The sequence below is a fragment of the Phyllobates terribilis genome, unplaced genomic scaffold, assembly GCF_046119375.1.
Source record: "Phyllobates terribilis strain yellow unplaced genomic scaffold, ASM4611937v1 Scaffold_3__8_contigs__length_932513732, whole genome shotgun sequence".
Lineage (NCBI taxonomy): Eukaryota > Metazoa > Chordata > Amphibia > Anura > Dendrobatidae > Phyllobates > Phyllobates terribilis.
Genome location: NW_027362763.1, coordinates 178522707 through 178541430, shown reverse-complemented (window position 1 = coordinate 178541430; position 18724 = coordinate 178522707).

The window sequence follows — 18724 nt, the reverse complement described above, 5'->3', positions numbered from 1 at the left end:
TTTTATATGCACAGTGCACTTTTTGGGTGATAATTCTATATGTTTTTATTAGAAACAAATAAAACATTGATATTTTAACCTTCTACCTTCTGATTTATAATTGAGGTTATCTATATTAGCTGAATTGTTGGAAGAATCATATTAGTAAACTACAGGCCTGCTATTTAAAATTGTGGTTCTCTGTCAGACGTATCACATATAACTGCATTCCAAAATCAGCTATTTCTCGTGAAAGTGGAAAATATTGTCCTCCATTAAAAATGGCCAAGGTACGTGGCAAGGGACAGGGAAGTGGACGTGATGGTGATGGAGCATGAAGAGGCCAAGGACGTGGCCTTGGGAAAGCTGAAATTGTGCCACAACAAACACCCACATCTTGTCTCTCGACCTTCCTGTCCTAATTACTAGCGGACTGCAGAACACCACTATTGAATACAGAGAAGTGTCAAAAGGTTGTTAGTTGGATAGCAGATAATGGTTCCAGTCACTTTGCCACCACCACCACCACCCTGTCTTCCACACGGTCAAGTCTCAGTGGCCATGAGTCTGGACCGCACATTCCTCACCCTGATCCTCCTTCCTTCCACCATGCCAAGTGCCTGGAGACAACTGATCCCACACTTGGATACTCAGAAGAGCTGTTCACTATTTCATTGGTAGATTCGGGCCTCTAGCCCGGCCAGCTTCAAGTGAGTCAAGAGGAGAACGCGAGTAGCGATGCCCAAATATTTGAGCAGCCATGGTCACACGAAGACGACCATGGGAAAGTGCAATTACTGTCGCAAGAGGTGGATGATGAAGATGATGAGACACAATTGACAGAAAGTCAGGAATAGGACCAGGGTGCGAAGTTGAAGACGAGGTAGTGGATGATATAGTAACTGACCCAACCTGGCAGGGGGACATACAAACTGAGGACAGCAGCTCACAGGGGGAGGGAGGCGTAGCGAGTAGTGACCCTCTCGTTGTCCAATTTATTGGGTGACAGTCTTTATTGGTTGGTGACACTTCTAAAGCCACGCTAAAAGGCGAACTTTCTGTCTCTTATTCCTGCGCAGGACAGGCCTAATAAAATGGTGCAGTACGAGAAGGCCCTTGTTGCGGAATTATTAAAAAGATTCCCATGTGAAAACGCTGGCGGCAGAGGTCACAGTTCTTTTGACGACCAAGGAGTACAGGCGAGAGAGATACAAATGCAATCCACCAGAGGCAGAGGAACACTGTCAAAGTTCTGGGACTGTTTTCTAAGACTCTACCATCGCACAAGCCCTGATGCGCAGGGTAGTCTCCCAAGGAGGGAAAAGTTTCGGAAGATACTGAGGGAGTACCTTGCCGACCGTACCAACATCCTCCGTGATTCCTCTGTGCCTTATAATTATTGGGTATCCAAGTTGGACACGTGGCATGAACTGGCTCTCTACGCCTTGGATGTCCTGGCCTGCCCTGCCGCTAGCGTTTTGTCAGAGCAGGTTGTTAGTGACGCTGGTGGAATTACAACGGATAGGCACAACCACCTTTCAACTGAAAATGCTGACAGGCTGACTCTTATAAAAATGAACAAGGGCTGGAATAGCCCAGACTTCTCAACAACATTGAATGATAGCAGCATAATAGCATAAACTCAAATACAGTGTCTTTTTTGGGGAAGGTATAACTCTATTCCCATGCACCTGCTCTGTCTTCACACCCAGACATGGGTATACGCTTCCAGATTTTGTCTATTTGCTCTTGTCCTCCTCTTTCTCCGCATAATCATCCTCCACCACCATATGTACCATATCAACATATCTACGTCTCTTGAAAGGGACATTAGTGTTCCTCCAAATTTCTGGCAGCTGTTACTTCACTACATTCACTACAGTGGGGTTTTTCCTAAATTTTGGCAGCCATTGCACTCACTGCATAATCTATAACTTAATAGCAGACCCTCTCCTTTCTAATGGGAACATGTCGTACTCGTTACTGTGGCCTAGGTCTATGTGTCTTTAAATTGTTAGTGGGGTTTTTCCCAAATTTTGGCAGCCCTTTCAGTCACAGTATGGGCATTATCACTATATGAGACCCTCTCCTTTATAATGGGAACATTTTTTGTACTGAGACCTTCCTCTATGTCTCTTCAAAGGGGTATTGGGTTGCATCCAAATTTTTGGCAGTCCTTGCAGTCACTGCATACGCAATAACAGTATAGGAGACCCACTCGTTAATAATGGGAACAAAACAAAGTGTGTGACGCTCACAGCCCAACCCTGAGAGATGGGGGTACTCGGAGCCGGGTCAGATGTTGGGGGATGTAGCTGTGGCCTGGACCCGTTCCGTGCCCAGGGCCGTCACACATTAAACAGGTGTAATGGGCTTTCAGAGTTGGAGTTAATCGAGTGGTTGAATTGACTACGCCACCTGTGGTGTCTGGTGATTCCCCCACCAGCGCTGCGTTCAGTCCTCTGAGGCGGGATGTAGTGGAAGCAGGAGATCGTACTACTCCCCACAGGCGGAGCAGGGCCTCAGGGCAGAGAGGACAGGAGGATGGGAGTCGTAGTGGTAGATGAGGTGCGGTGTAGTTCGGTGCCGCGTTGCAATAAGTAACCGAAGGCCATAGGGGTAGTCTTCCAAGCTTTACTCACGGTAGTATGCACAGCTGCAAGGCGTCTCCCTGCTCCTCACAGCGCGCTGCAGCCACCAAGACCGGGGGTCCGACAACTTCCGGGTAGTTCAGGTGCTTTGATCAGGACCCCGCACCAGAGTGTTCCTAGACTTTCCCACTAGGTCCTCTCCTGTCCGTATGCGGTGCGTGTACTAAGGCCGGGTCTCCCTCAGGACAATACACAGAACAAGGGTACGGGTGGCGACTCCACTCCGTCCGTTACCCGGTGGGATCCACTGAGCCTCCGGGCTTCTCCGACTAAGACTTGAAGTGACAGAGTCAGATATCGGGGGCCGGTACCCCTTTTGCAGCAGGAATCCCTCTGACTAGGCCAGAACAGCGAGGACAGGTGGCGTATACTGCTTCGTCTGCATCCCCCTGGGATCCTTTTGCCTGTGGAGCTTGAGTAGAGACCTTGACCGGGTAGAGACAGCCGTTAACTCTTGCCCGCTCCTCGCCTCAAGGCCAGAGCACGAGGACCGTGTCCCCATTAGAGATGAACGTTGTTCGACTCGAACTGTTCGCCAATCTCAAATTCGAGCTGTTTTGGGCGGTGTTCGAGCCGTTCGGCGAACACGAACGATTTGAGAAAAATTCGGCTGTTCGAGGTTATGTTCGATAACTGTTCGTGCACCAAAATCATAACTGGATTTTTTCTCAGTAATGATGAAAATTAATGTTAATACGCAGTTTGAGTGTACAGCGGGGTGGGGGGAGGGGCAGGGGATGGATCTCTGCAGGAATAATGAAGATCTCCATTTTTTTTTCTCTTTCCCGCATTTACAGTGGGGAGGTGCAATCTGTCAGCCTATCAGCAGCGCACACACGGAGCGAAGTGCTTTTTTTCACACAAGCAAGGGCATGTGTCATTGGCAGTGTATGTCACATGTCCTTGCCCTATAAGACCAAGCCATTTTCCCCGTCGCCACCATTTTCTCACTGCTGCAGCTGCGTGTTAGACGGCACCGCTGTTGCTGTGTGCGCTATAAATTGTTAATTTCAAGCCAATTTTCGCACATATCTACAGATAGCTTGGGAGTAGGGAATAGTTGTGATTGCAGTCCTTTTAAGGACTAGGTTACAGCATTTCCTACGACTTTTATCAGGCAGGTCTGTGCTCTTAAATAGATAGATTGTGGGAGTAAAGACTAATTGTAATTGCAGTCCTTTTCAGGACTAGGTTACATCAGTTCCTATCAGTTTTTGCCAGGCAGGTCTGTGCCAGTGCTGTGCAAGTTTTTTTCACAGCATTTGGCTGAATCTAGCAAAGCTAATCCTTTTTGGCCTATTGCAGAGTGTGTTAGTCAGTGGAGTAGCCTATCTGTGTTGCAAGATATACCACCTGTGTATAGAATACCAATTTTTTTAACTGCACCTAGTGAAGTAAAATCTTTTGGGCATAGCATCATTCTATTAGTCCATCTATACTGACCTCCATCAGGTTGCAAATTGAATATAATTTTTATCTGCATCTAGCTCTGAAAAAATATTTGGGCTTCTAGCAGTGTGTGGGACTTGTTCTATTAGTCCATCTATACTGACCTCCATCAGGTTGCAAACTGAATATAATTTTTTTCTGCATCTAGCTCTGAAAAAATATTTGGCCTTCTAGCAGTGTGTGGGACTTGTTCTTTTAGTCCATCTATACTGACCTCCATCACGCTGCAAATTCAAAATAATTTTTTGTCTGCATCTAGCTCTGAAAAAATATTTGGCCTTCTAGCAGTGTGTGGGACTTTCTCTATTAGTCCATCTATACTGACCTCCATCAGGTTGCAAATTAAAAATATTTTTTATCTGCATCTACCTCTGAAAAAATATTTGGGCTTCTAGCTGTGTGTGGGACTTGTTCTATTAGTCCATCTATACTGACCTCCATCAGGTTGCAAACTGAATATAATTTTTTTCTGCATCTAGCTCTGAAAAAATATTTGGCCTTCTAGCAGTGTGTGGGACTTTCTCTATTAGTCCATCTATACTGACCTCCATCAGGTTGCAAATTAAAAATAATTTTTATCTGCATCTAGCTCTGAAAAAATATTTGGCCTTCTAGCAGTGTTTGGGACTTTCTCCATTAGTCCATCTATACTGACCTCCATCAGGTTGCAAATTAAAAATAAGTTTTTGTCTGCAACTAGCTCTGAAAAAATATTTGGCCTTCTAGCAGTGTGTGGGACGTTCTCTATTAGTCCATCTATACTGACCTCCATCAGGTTGCAAATTCAAAATAATTTTTTGTCTGCATCTAGCTCTGAAAAAATATTTGGCCTTCTAGCAGTGTGTGGGACTTTCTCTATTAGTCCATCTATACTGACCTCCATCAGGCTGCAAATTAAAAATAATTTTTATCTGCATCTACCTCTGAAAAAATATTTGGCTTTCTAGCTGTGTGTGGGACTTGTTCTATTAGTCCATCTATACTGACCTCCATCAGGTTGCAAACTGAATATAATTTTTTTCTGCATCTAGCTCTGAAAAAATATTTGGCCTTCTAGCAGTATGTGGGACTTTCTCTATTAGTACATCTATACTGACCTCCATCAGGATGCAAATTAAAAATAATTTATATCTGCATCTAGCTCTGAAAAAATATTTGGCCTTCTAGCAGTGTATGGGACTTTCTCTATTAGTCCATCTATACTGACCTCCATCAGGTTGCAAATTAAAAATAATTTTTTGTCTGCATCTAGCTCTGAAAAAATATTTGGCCTTCTAGCAGTGTGTGGGACTTTCTCTATTAGTCCATCTATACTGACCTCCATCAGGTTGCAAACTGAATATATATTTTTTCTGCATCTACCTCTGAAAAAATATTGGACTTCTAGCTGTGTGTGGGACTTGTTCTATTAATCCATGTATACAGACCTCCATCAGGTTGCAAACTGAATATAATTTTTTTCTGCATCTATCTCTGAAAAAATATTTGGGCTTCTAGCTGTGTGTGGGACTTGTTCTATTAGTCCATCTATACTGACCTCCATCAGGTTGCAAACTGAATATAATTTTTTTCTGCATCTAGCTCTGAAAAAATATTTGGCCTTCTAGCAGTGTGTGGGACTTTCTCTATTAATCCATCTATACTGACCTCCATAAGGTTGCAAATTAAAAATAATTTATATCTGCATCTAGCTCTGAAAAAATATTTGGCCTTCTAGCAGTGTGTGGGACTTTCTCTATTAGTCCATCTATACTGACCTCCATCAGGTTGCAAATTAAAAATAATTTTTTGTCTGAATCTAGCTCTGAAAAAATGTTTGGCCTTCTAGCAGTGTGTGGGACTTTCTCTATTAGTCCATCTATACTGACCTCCATCAGGTTGCAAACTGAATATATTTTTTTTCTGCATCTACCTCTGAAAAAATATTGGGCTTCTAGCTGTGTGTGGGACTTGTTCTATTAATCCATCTATACAGACCTCCATCAGGTTGCAAACTGAATATAATTTTTTTCTGCATCTACCTCTGAAAAAATATTTGGGCTTTTAGCTGTGTGTGGGACTTGTTCTATTAATCCATCTATACAGACCTCCATCAGGTTGCAAACTGAATATAATTTTTTTCTGCATCTACCTCTGAAAAAATATTTGGGCTTCTAGCTGTGTGTGGTACTTGTTCTATTAGTCCATCTATACTGACCCCCATCAGGTTGCAAACTGAATATAATTTTTTCTGCATCTAGCTCTGAAAAAATATTTGGCCTTCTAGCAGTGTGTGGAACTTTCTCTATTAGTCCATCTATACTGACCTCCATCAGGTTGCAAATTAAAAATAATTTTTATCTGCATCTAGCTCTGAAAAAATATTTGGCCTTCTCGAAGTGTGTGGGACTTTCTCTATTAGTCCATCTATACTGACCTCCATCAGGTTGCAAATTAAAAATAATTTTTTGTCTGCATCTAGCTCTGAAAAAATATTTGGCCTTCTAGCAGTGTGTGGGACTTTCTCTATTAGTCCATCTATACTGACCTCCATCAGGTTGCAAATTCAAAATAATTTTTTGTCTGCATCTAGCTCTGAAAAAATATTTGGCCTTCTAGCAGTGTGTGGGACTTTATCTATTAGTCCATCTATACTGACCTCCATCAGGTTGCAAACTGAATATATTTTTTTTCTGCATCTACCTCTGAAAAAATATTTGGGCTTCTAGCTGTGTGTAGGACTTGTTCTATTAGTCCATCTATACTGACCTCCATCATTTTGCAAACTGAATACAATTTTTTTCTGCATCTACCGCTGAAAAAAATATTTGGTCTTCTAGCTGTGTGTGGGACTTGTTCTATTAGTCCATCTATACTGACCTCCATCAGGTTGCAAATTGAATATAATTTTTTTCTGCATCTAACCCAGCCAATAGTTTTGGCCTAATACCACAGTTTGGCCACTCAGCTCTGCTCGGTTCCCATCCATTGTTTTTTTGTGCAAACAACTCCAGAGTTGTAAATTAGTTAACCACCAAAATGAGTGGAAAAAGGCCTGCTGCTGGTGGAAAGGGGAATAGGCGTGTTGGGAAGGGGAAAAAAGGTTGTGTCCGTGGGGTAGGTGTTAAAGCAACAGTAACATCTGCAGAAGAAAGACCATCTTCCAGCCAAACTAAAATGTCTACTTCTTTTAGCGGACAATGTGATAAGATCCCTTTCTTACGGCCACGCCAATCGCTACAAATTCCAGATGAGGCACAAAAACAGCAGGTGCTTCAACGGATATCAAGTGCTCCTTTAAGTGGGCTCTCCTCCACATCAACTTCAACATCACAAATACTCCAGTCCTCAAAGGTGTCACCCCAATCGCACTTGCTTCCTCACAGCTCCCAAATCTCCAGCTGCCCGTCTGAGTATGAGGTAGAACAGATGGTTGAGTCTGCAGAGCTGTTTACTCATACTATAGCCTGGGAATCAGAGGTCGACTCCAGCACTTCTGTGAATCCAGACGAGGAAATGATCTGCACTGATGCCCAGAATCTTTATGAGTCGGATCCAGGACCAGACGCAGAAGGTTCTGACCATAATGTAGACCCTCATTCCCAAACTGTAACTCCTGTTGGTGGAGACAATGAGGAAGACGATGATGAGACTCAAATACCTGATTGGAGTGACAATTTTAGTTTTTTGTCAGGGCAGGAACAGGTTGGCTCTGAGGACGACGGGTGTGATAACGCACAGGGTGATGATGATGAGGTTGGAGATCCCACTTACTGTCAACCCACAGTCAGCCAAGAGATGAGGTCAGCAGAGGAGGTGGAGGAAGATGCTAGTGACGACGAGGTCAGGTTGCGCCTTCCTGGACAGAGACTTAGTACTGGAAGCACGTCAACAACTGCATCCTCAAACACAACTCTACCTCTCACCACAAGTCGTGGTGGCTCTTCAGGTCGCATGGGTGCTAAGCCTTGCATAGCCTGGGCATTTTTTCAGATCGATAAAGATGACCCAACTCGTGTTATCTGTAACATTTATCAGCAAAAGCTAAGTAGAGGCCAAAAAATACATAGTTTGAGTACTTCATGCATGAACCGGCACATGGACATGAAGCATAAGTTGCAGTGGGAAGCTCAGTGTGCTACAATGCGGCCTAGCCGGCCGGGCCAACCACCGTCTGCCATATCTTGTGCATCTGCGGCCTCTTCATCCTCTGTGACTGGGGGGACAGCAGTCACACCTGTTTTGGGGCGCAGACCTGCCACCTCTTTACCCGCAACAGCCAGCGTGATTGGCAAGTCATCATTTTCTTTGGAGGTGGTAACACCAGCTGGTGTTGAGCGCTGTCCGACATCGATAGCACCACCTTTGGATCAAGGCAACCTAACATGTCCGCCTGCATCTTCCTCACAGACCGGCAGTTTTCCGGGGACACCCTTATCAACCCCGTCTAAGCACAATAGCCAGCCCTCGGTCCCTCAGATGTGGACAAGTAAAAGACCATTTCCTTCTAGCCATGAGAAAGCTAAGAGGTTGAATTTGGCTACAGAAATGCTGCCTTTCCGCCTGGTGGACACAGAGGATTTTCGAGACCTTATGTCCGTCGCAGTGCCCCAGTACCAGATGCCCAGTCGGCACTACTTCTCAAAGAAAGGTGTGCCTGCGCTCCACCAGCATGTCGCACACAACATCACCGCTTCTTTGAGAAACTGTGTGTGTGACAGGGTGCATTTCACCACAGACACTTGGACGAGTAGGCATGGACAGGGGCGTTACATGTCGCTGACTGGGCACTGGGTAACTATGGTGACAGCAGGACAAGGGGCTGCTGTCCAAGTCTTGCCGTCCCCACGAGTTGTGCGTCAATCCTCTTTATGTCAAAGTTCCTCCACTGCTTCTGCCTCCTCAACCTCCTCTCGGTCTTCCACCTGCACCCAAAGCCTGTCTGGTCATGCCACAAGCTTTCTAACTGCGCAGAAGGGATCCTGCACACCTCCTTACTATGCTGGCAGTAGGGCTCAACGTCATCAAGCGGTTTTTACTTTGAAATGTCTGGGAAATGTGAGTCACACAGCTGAGGAGTTGTGGTCAGCTCTGGAGAACCAATTTCATGAATGGTTGTCTCCACTGGACCTGAAACCAGGGAAGGCCGTGTGCGACAATGCTGCAAACCTGGGTGCGGCCCTTCGCTGGGGCAATGTCACACGTATGGCTCACGTGTTGAACCTGGTTGTCCAGCAATTTTTATCCCACTATCCCAGACTAGATGGCCTTCTGCAGAGGGCACGGTGGCTGTGTGCTCACTTCCGCCGTTTGCATCCCGCAGCTCAGCGACTTACATCTCTACAGAAGTCGTTGGGCCTGCCACTTCACCAGCTAAAATGCGATGTGCCTACCCGGTGGAATTCAACTCTGCACATGTTGCAGCGACTGTGGCAGCACCGACAAGCCCTGGTGCAATACGTTCTGACGTATAGCCTGGGCCAACGAGATCCAGAGGTGGGGCAAATCACGCTGGAGGAGTGGTCTCAGATCAGGGACCTATGCACCCTTCTGCACAGTTTTGAAATGGCGACGAAGATGTTTAGTGCTGACGATGCCATTATCAGCATGACTATTCCGGTGATTTACATGCTGGAGCACATGTTAAACAGAATTCGGAGTCAGGTGGTGGCACAAGAGGAGGTGGAGGAAGTAGAGGAGGAGGAGTTGTATGCGGAAGGGCTAACATCTGCAAGGTCCAGACGGTCGGCAGCACCAAGGCGGCAGGCATGTGAGGGTGGGGGAGATGGTTTTACCAGGGCGCATGGTAGCAGCCAAACTAGTGAGGAAGGTGCAGGAGCCCAGGAAGAAGTGGAGGACGAACTGATGGAAGACTCATCAGATGAGGGAGACCTTGATCACATTTCTGTTGTGCGAGGTTGGGGGGAGAGGACAGAGGAAGGAAGCATGATTGTTACCTCGCCACCAACACAACAGGGACTTGGTGCTCCTGGATGCGCAACACACATGAGTGCCTTCTTGCTGCACTACCTTCAACATGACCCTCGAATTGTGAGAATTAGAAATAATCCTGACTACTGGGTTGCCACACTGTTAGATCCCTGGTACAAAAGTAAATTTGCAGAAATTATTCCTGCCATAGAAAGGGATGCACGCATGCAGGAATATCAGCAGAGACTGTTGCAGAATCTTACATGTGCTTTTCCACAAAACACCAGTGGTACACGTAGTGAATCTCACAGTTCCAACTTGCCAACCGTTGGACCGTCAAGTGTTCAGCACTCAAACCGTAACAGAACCACAGTATCTGCTGGTAACATCAATTTTGCGGAATCATTTCACCACGTTTTTAGCCCATCCTTTGCAAGGCCACAGGAGACAAGAAGTCTGACACATAGTCAACGCCTAGAGACGATGGTACAGGAGTATCTCCAAGTAAACATTGAAGCCATGACTGTGTCACTGGACCCTTGCTCTTTTTGGGCTTCCAATCTGGATAAATGGCCGGAGCTAGCCACTTACGCCTTGGAGATCTTGTCATGCCCCGCAGCCAGAGTTCTGTCTGAACGTATGTTCAGCGCTGCTGGTGGTGTGCTGACAAATAAGCGCACGCGGCTCTCCACTGATAATGTAGACAGACTCACGTTCATAAAGATGAACAAATCATGGATCCGAAACGACTTTTCTACCCCTGTGTCATCCTGGGGAGAGTAAAAGCTTGATGATTGGTTAAAATCACCCTACCAACCGTTTTAAGCTTTCAAATTACTAATCATGTTTATCTGTATATTGGCTGGAAAATAATTTGGGCTTTGTAGCAGTGTGCACCACTGATTCTGTTAGGCCATCTATAATAAGCTCCACCAGATTTAAAATTACTAATCATGTTTATCTGTATCTTGACTGGAAAATAATTTGGGCTTTGTAGCAGTTTGCAGCACTGATCCTATTAGGCCATCTTTACTAAGCTCCACCAGATTTAAAATTAATAATAATTTTTAGCTGCATCTAGCCCGGAAAATAATTTTGGGGCTCCGAGATGCGCAAGACACATAAGTGCCTTCTTGCTGCACTACCTGCAACATGACCCTCATATTGTCAGAATTCGAAGTAATCATGACTACTGGGTTGCCACACTCTTAGATCCCCCAAACTTTTTGATCAACCTTTTCATTTTAATAAAGACCAAAAAAATGGTCATTTTTGAAATTATAAGCATTAGCAGGTTATTAGAAACTTAAATCAAACAGTTTTCAACTCAAAACTTTATTCTAGGTGATGTTACATTTTCACATAGGACCCCTTGTTCGAAAGGAGCTTCTGAACTCTCTCGTCCATTGAATTTGTCAGGTTTTGGATGGTTTCTGCTTCAATTGTTTTGCATGAGGACAGAATACCCTCCCAGAGCTGTTGCTTAGATGTGAACTGCCTCCCGCCATCATAGACACTCCTTTTGATGATGCTCCAGAGGTTCTGAATGGGGTAGAGGTCAGGGGAGCATGGGGGTCACACCATAAGTTTGTCCCCTTTTATGCCCATTTCAGCCAGAGATGCAGATCTTTTATGTGCAGCATGAGATGGTGCATTATCATGCAAAGAAATGATCTTGCTGTGAAATACACGGTTCTTCTTCTTGAACCATGGCTGGAAGTGCTGTTTGAGAAAATCCACATACATTATGGAGTTCATCTTTAGCGCCTTCAGGGATCCTAAAGGGGCCGACAATCTCTCTCCCCATGATTCCAGCCCAAAACATTACTCCACCTCCTCCTTGTTGGCGCTGTAGCCATGTTTGCGTGGGGTGTCCATCAACCAGCCATCCTCCACTCCATCCATCTGGACCATCGAGCGCTGCACGGCACTCATCCGTGAGCAAAACAGTTTTGAAATCAGTCTTCATGTAATGTTTGGCCCACTGGAGCCGTTTCTGCTTGTGTGAAGTGGATAGAGGAGGTCGACAGGATGGCATATGCACAGCTGCAAACCTCTGAAGGACCCTGCATCTTGTTGTTCGGGGGACGTTGGAGGCACCAGCAGCTTCAAAAACTTGTCTGCTGCTATGACATGGCTTTTTTGCCGCTGCTCTTTTAACCTGACGTAATTGCCTGTAGGAAAGAGTCCTCAATTTGCCCTTATCAGCACGCACACGTGTGTACTGTGAATCAGCTACATACTTCTTGATTGCCAAGACACTTCATCCTGATCATCGCACAATGTTGATTGTAGTCATGCCTTGACCTAAACACTCCACAATTTGTTGCTTCTCAGCAGCCGACACATCCTTTTTCTTTCCCATTTTGGCAGAAAATGTAGGCTGCTTAATAATGTGAGACAGCCTTCTTAAGTAGTCTTGTCTTTCATTGGACACACCTGCCAAACTAATTAGCACAGGTGTCTGCAATTGCTTACAGTGATATAAAGAGCCCTGACACACATCACCATCAATGAGTTTAACTGACAAACAAACAAATTCTTCCCTTATCACTCCTAAACACTTTTTGAATAATAATTTGGAACACAGTGTACATGTGCTTTTCCACAAAACACCAGTGGTTCACGTAGTGAATCTTACAGTTCTAACTTGCCAACCGTGGTCTGTATGGAGTTGTTCAATAAAGGGCCCAAAATTAAGATAACATAGATGGGAGAGGTCTCTATGAATAGGAATTCCTAAGTATTTGATACCCTGTGAGGGCCAGGCAAAGGGAAAGTTGGACTGGATGGAATCCTATATGGATTTGGGGAGGGAGACATCGAGGACCTCAGACTTCGCTGCATTGATTTTAAAATTTGACCATGTAACAAAGTGATCTATTTCAGCCATAACAGCATGGATGGATATATGTGATTGAGTGATATATACTAGGACATCATCAGCAAATAGAGAGCACTTGTACTCGGTGCCTCCCACCTCAATCCACCTAATATTGGGGTTATGGCGAATTGATGAGAGCAGGTGCTCCATCACTAGGATGTATAAGAGAGGGGACAGAGGACATCCCTGCCTTGTCCCATTGGTGATTGTGAAAGGTGATGAAAATGTTCTGATGCACCCCCTGGGCTTTGGGACACCCGGAGCCGGACCCTTTTTGGTGGATGCTGGTGGTTGTAGTCTTCGTGGCGGCGACCCGGTTCCGTGGCTCAGGGTGGTCAAACCAGTGGCGGAAATATTTATGTGGTTTTGATGTTTAAATGTCCGACTACGCCACCCGTGGATTGCGGTCAGAGTGAACCGCCGCTGCAGGGCAGACCGCTGAGGCTGGTGTTGTGGGTGCAGCAGAGCGTAGCATAACTCCCCACGGGAGGAGTATAGCCTCAGGGCAGTGTATGCGGAGGATGCGGGTGATGGTGCAGGGCAGCAGCAGTAACGACACGGAGTCAGTGATGCAGTCCAGGGCCTTTACTCACAGTTCTTATTATCCAGACCACGTCTGCAGGTAACGGCTGCCCACGTCGCACTGTGCTCACCAGGTGAGGGGCTCAGACAACTCCCAGATAACTTTGGAGCGCTTCACAGGACCCCCTTTGTGTGTCCTTTGTCTGGCCTTTCTTACCAACCCTTCTGTCCGGCTGCCTCGGGCCTCCTCTTGGTAAACTTGGCGCCAGTTTCCCTGACCCTATGTGGTGCCTTCCTAGCGGGTTTAGCGAGGGGCTGCGCCACATAAAATGTCACAGCCTCCGGTTTCTAGCTGAGGGTCATTTCCTGCCTCCACTAGTTTCGGGGACCGGTCTCCCCCTTTGGCCTGACCCCTCCACGCAGGTGGATTCGGGCATGCGGTGGCGACTCGCCCGTCCGCACCCCTGGGATCCCTTTATTCCTCGTTCCTGGAGCCTTCTCCGCTCCTCTTCCTTCCTTCTCCCTCTTCCAGGCCTGGGCCTCTGTTACTAGGCCCGCCTCCGGAGCAGAGCTCATGCAGAGCCCCTGCTCCCTGCCACTTCTGCTCAGACTTCTCTGCACTGAACTAAGATGGTGCCCACCTTTTATACTCCCTTCTCAATGCACCCAGGAACTGCTTCCTCCCTGCTCCTGCACTACAGGGTTCCCCTTCCTCAGTGTTCCCTCCCCCCACTTCAGCCAGGGACAGGGACTGTCCTGCCCATCTCAGAGGCATATTGGTCGCCCTGCCCCACGACAATGTGGTGTAATGCATGCAGGTGTCGGGTCCTGATCCACACTCCATCCTTACCTGAGAGTGAGATATCACACCTCTGGGTGAGGTGCAATACCTCTGTAGCAACCGAGCCCTCAGGGTGCTACAGTTCCATTTATCTTCAGCCTAGGTGACGTATTGTGATACAGGGCCGTGATTTTGGCTATAAAAGGGTCCCCTACACCCCTACCCCAAGCTTTTTAAGAGAATCATATATGGCGTGCCAGGAGACTCTATGGAATGCTTTCTCAGCATCCAACGAGAGTATCTAATTACAAATTTTTAACTGCATCTAGCCCAGGAAATACTTTGTGCCTAGTAGCAGTGTCTGCTAGTCAGCGGATTATCCCGGCTGTTAAGCAAGCTACACCACCTGTAGTTTGGACACTTAATTTTTTCAAAGGAAATGCTTCGGGACCACGGGATACTCAGTGAAGAGCATCAGGAGGCACCCCAAGGCATAGGGGCTGGGACTGGCAGTAGGATGCCTTGTGGTGGACAGCCGAGCTCGATCCTTATAAAAGCTTTTTAACTGCAGCAGCTTTAGTGGATGCTACTGGAGCTGGAATTACGCGGCTGCTGGCATGAGACTTGCCCTCCAATAGATCCTTGTAAATGGATTTAAAGTGTATTCATTCAATTTAGAGAGACAATTTAAATTAAAAAGCTTAGAGCTGCCTCCACCACAGGTGGGCTCGCTCGACCCACCAGCGGACAGGCACCAGTATTGGGAGAGGGGGGCTGGCCGTCAGGGTTCACCGCGGCTCTGGCACAAACCCGGCGACACGGAGGTGGCACGGGCAGGAGCGGACTGAACGTGTCGGCTTCTCACTTTTTGGATTTTAGAAGGGCATGACATGCCTATATCTGTGTCTCCCCCTCCTTTTACTCCTCCACCTCTTTTCTTTTCGCATGACTATATGTACTTGTCACTTTTCCATGTGTTAGTTGTGTCTTCTGAGCAGTTTGTCAGCTTTTGGACACCTTTGAAGGTGTTTTCTATGTGTTTCTATGTGTTTTTGTTTGCCTGCCATTGGTTTTAACGGTGTTCGAAGGTGTTCGACGAACAGTTAGACGAACAGTACGGCGAACACACGGGTGTTCGACGAACCGAACCGAACTCGAACACTACGGGGGTGGCTCAACACTAGTCCCCATCAACTTCAGGTTCACACAGAAAGCCACGTTCAGTGATGAAAATCACAATCAAAGACCATAAGCCCAAGATGGCTGGCTATTAAATATGAATTTTTGTTGTGTAACCTCTAAGTGTGTCCTCCACCCTCACCCACTATTAGGTTCCCCCTTACTCTGGTTCCCCCATCTCCACTTATCCTAGCTGCGGCAGCACCCTGGTGCATATAAGCCCCCCTCAGGTGGGAGAGGTGTGGTGTTGGATGCAAAGGGGAGGTCCTGACAGTTGCACCATCCTTACCTCGAATGAGAGATACCACACCTCATTAAAGAGATGCAGTACCCCTGTGGCGACCGAACCCTCAGGGGCGCCACAAAAGCATAGCCAGCTGATGGCTCTCTAACACTATCGAGGGTCGACTGTTGGCCCTATAAAAATCGGCTTTGTGACTTTCAGAGTCCCTCCATCATAAATGAAACAGGATGTGTCTGATGATGTGTCTCACACCAAATGGCCAGATAAGGTTGTAAAATGTTAAAATGACATTTCCTGGTGAATGCATTTGTCTTGTTTGAAAGCAATGTAAAAGTGCAAAAACGCATCAAAAACGCTACGTTTGAACATAGCCCATGGTGTGGAGGAGCATTTTTGTAGATTTATTTTGCCTTATATACAAGTCATTACCCTGGAAAGGATGTTCCTTAACATATTTGCCAGGAAAATCCATTTTGTTTTCTTTTTTGCATGTTTTATTGTCAGTCCCTAAAAGTGGCGTAATACCTCTGACAACATCGTTGACAGCATTGACCTGAGAGTCAGAAATGCTTCCATGGATCTTCCTGATGCTATTCCCATGTCATTTGAGCATTTGGGCAATTTTTAGGCGCTCCGCAGACTACCGGGGGGAGCCGCTGGAAAAATGCTTGAGTTTCCATAGACTTATATTGGGCTCGTTACTCGGACCGAGCACTCGAGCATTCCAATTTACTCGACTTGAACAATGAGTACCCCAGCATTTTAGTGCTCAGTCATCACTACTCTTCACCAATTGTCGCACGCGTGCCTCGCCCTGTCTTTCCATGGCTTATGGCTAAGGCTAGGGAAGGGAGGAGATGAGCACTAGTCGATCTCCACTAAACACTATAGACAATAAGGGTAAACAAACAGGGGGATATTGCTTAGCTTTAGACGACTCCAGGCAAATGCGCACACGTCCTCAAGCTCCAGAGAGGATGAAGTACTGCTCTTGCTAAAGCCTTCACAAGTAGTAATGAATATCACAGGTACCTCCCTCTGAAACACAGCAGGTATTTATACACCCAGTAAGGGTGTTAATTAGCCAGAGGAAGGTAGCCGCTGGGTCCTAGAGACAGCCTCTAAGAAGATGTATGTAATGCCAAACGTAGAGATCTCCTGCAACCAACTGCAGAGAAACTGTCTGTCACTTCTGACACACTCATGACAATCCTTTCATATAAGGTATCATATTAATCAGCATCACAGAGCCATTAAAGCCATGCCTTTATTTTATAGGGCTAAATCCTGATGACTGGTTCCCTTTAAGCAACAGGCACCACTAACCAAACAACAACAAGAAGACCAAGGAGGAGATCTCCAAACAAATCAGGAACAAAGTTGCTGAGAAGTCCTAGTCAGGGCTGGGTTATAAAAAAAAAAAATATCCCAATCTCTGATGATCCTCCGGAGCACCATCAAATTTTTTATCATTAAATGGAAAGAACATGGTACCACAACGAACCTGGCAAGAGAGGGCCACCCACCAAAAGTCTCAGAAAGGCAGCGCAGAGACCAAAGGTAACCTTGAAGGAGCTGCAGAGTTCCCTAGCAAAGACTGAAGGATCTGTCCATACGCCCACAATAAGCCATACACTCCATGAGGTGGCTTTTATGGAAAAGTGGGCAGAAAAAAAAACATTACTTACACACAAAATTTGTAAGGCTCATTTTAAGTTTGACAAAAGACACATGTGAGACTCCCCTAATGTATGGTGGAAGGTGCCGTGGTCAGATGAGACCAAAAATGAACTTTTAGGCAATCAATGTAAGCGCTATGTCTGGCGCCAAACTAAAACAGCTCATCACCCTAAGAACACCATCCTCACAGTGAAACATTGTGGTGCCAGCATTAAACTGTGGGGATGTTTTTCGGCAGCAGGTACAAGGAAAATGGTCCGAGTCGACGGGAAAATGGATGGTACAAAAAACAAGGATAGTCTTGAACAAAACCTGTTTCAGTCTGTCATTGATTTGAGACTGGGATGGAGGTTCTCCTTCCAACAAGACAATGACCCAAAGCATACTGCTAAAGCAGCAATCATAGTTTAAGGGGAAATTTGTAAATGTTTTGGAGTGGCCTAGTCAAAGGCTAAACCTTGATCTAGTTGAGAATCTGTGGTCAGACTTAAAGATTGCTGTTCACCAGAGGAGACCATCTTAGCTGAAGGACCTGGAGCAGGTTTGCCTTGAGGAATGGACTAATATTCCAGTGGCAAAATGTGGAGAGCTCATAGAGACTTATACAAAGTGACATCCAGCTGTAATTGCCATAAAAGGAGGCTCTACAAAGTACAGACTTTAGGGGAGTGAATATGACGCGCCCCCAGGGCCGTGGGGTACTCGGCGGCATGGCCTCTGGTTGCCTGTAAAGGGGATATCACGGTGGCTGGCCCGGTCCGTGACCCAGGGCTGTCACTCAAAAAGGGGGAATACCATAGGGGATTTGGGAAAGTTCGTGACGCCACCTGTGGTACCTGGTGAGGATCACCAGCGCTGCAACAGTCCTCTGAGACAGATGTTAGGGCAGCTTGAGATGTAACGGCTCACCACAGGTGGAGCAGGCCTCAGGGCAGTGTAGTTGAAGAGAGTGGGTCGCGCTGGGCGTTGTAGTGCAGGGGGAACGATAGTGCCGATGAAGAATGGACAGAGGCAGTGCAGTGCAGTCATCCAAGATTTTACTCACAGTTCTTTTAGACACTTCACAGGTGTACTATACAGGTAAAGGCCTCCCGCGTCACGCTGCGTTCACCGGGCAGAGGTTCAATCCTTCCTCAGGCAACTTGGGAATACCTGGCAGAACCCCACCTTCTCGTGTTCCTATTTTGACCGTCTTTACTCTGGTCCTTCTCCCTCCTGCTCTGCGCTGCCCACTCTCAATCCCGCTCGGGTGCTCTGAAGTCCTTCCTGTACGTCGGATCCGGGACCTACTTGACCCTCCTGGGGGATTAAAATATCGCAGCGATCCCTCCGTCTTCTGACAGATGCGGGGCGTACGGGTGCTGTCCTGCACGCGCCATACCCCCTGGGATCCTTTCTGTAGAACGGAGCCTACTCCCTGCTCTCCTCCGGGGCCTTCTTACCTG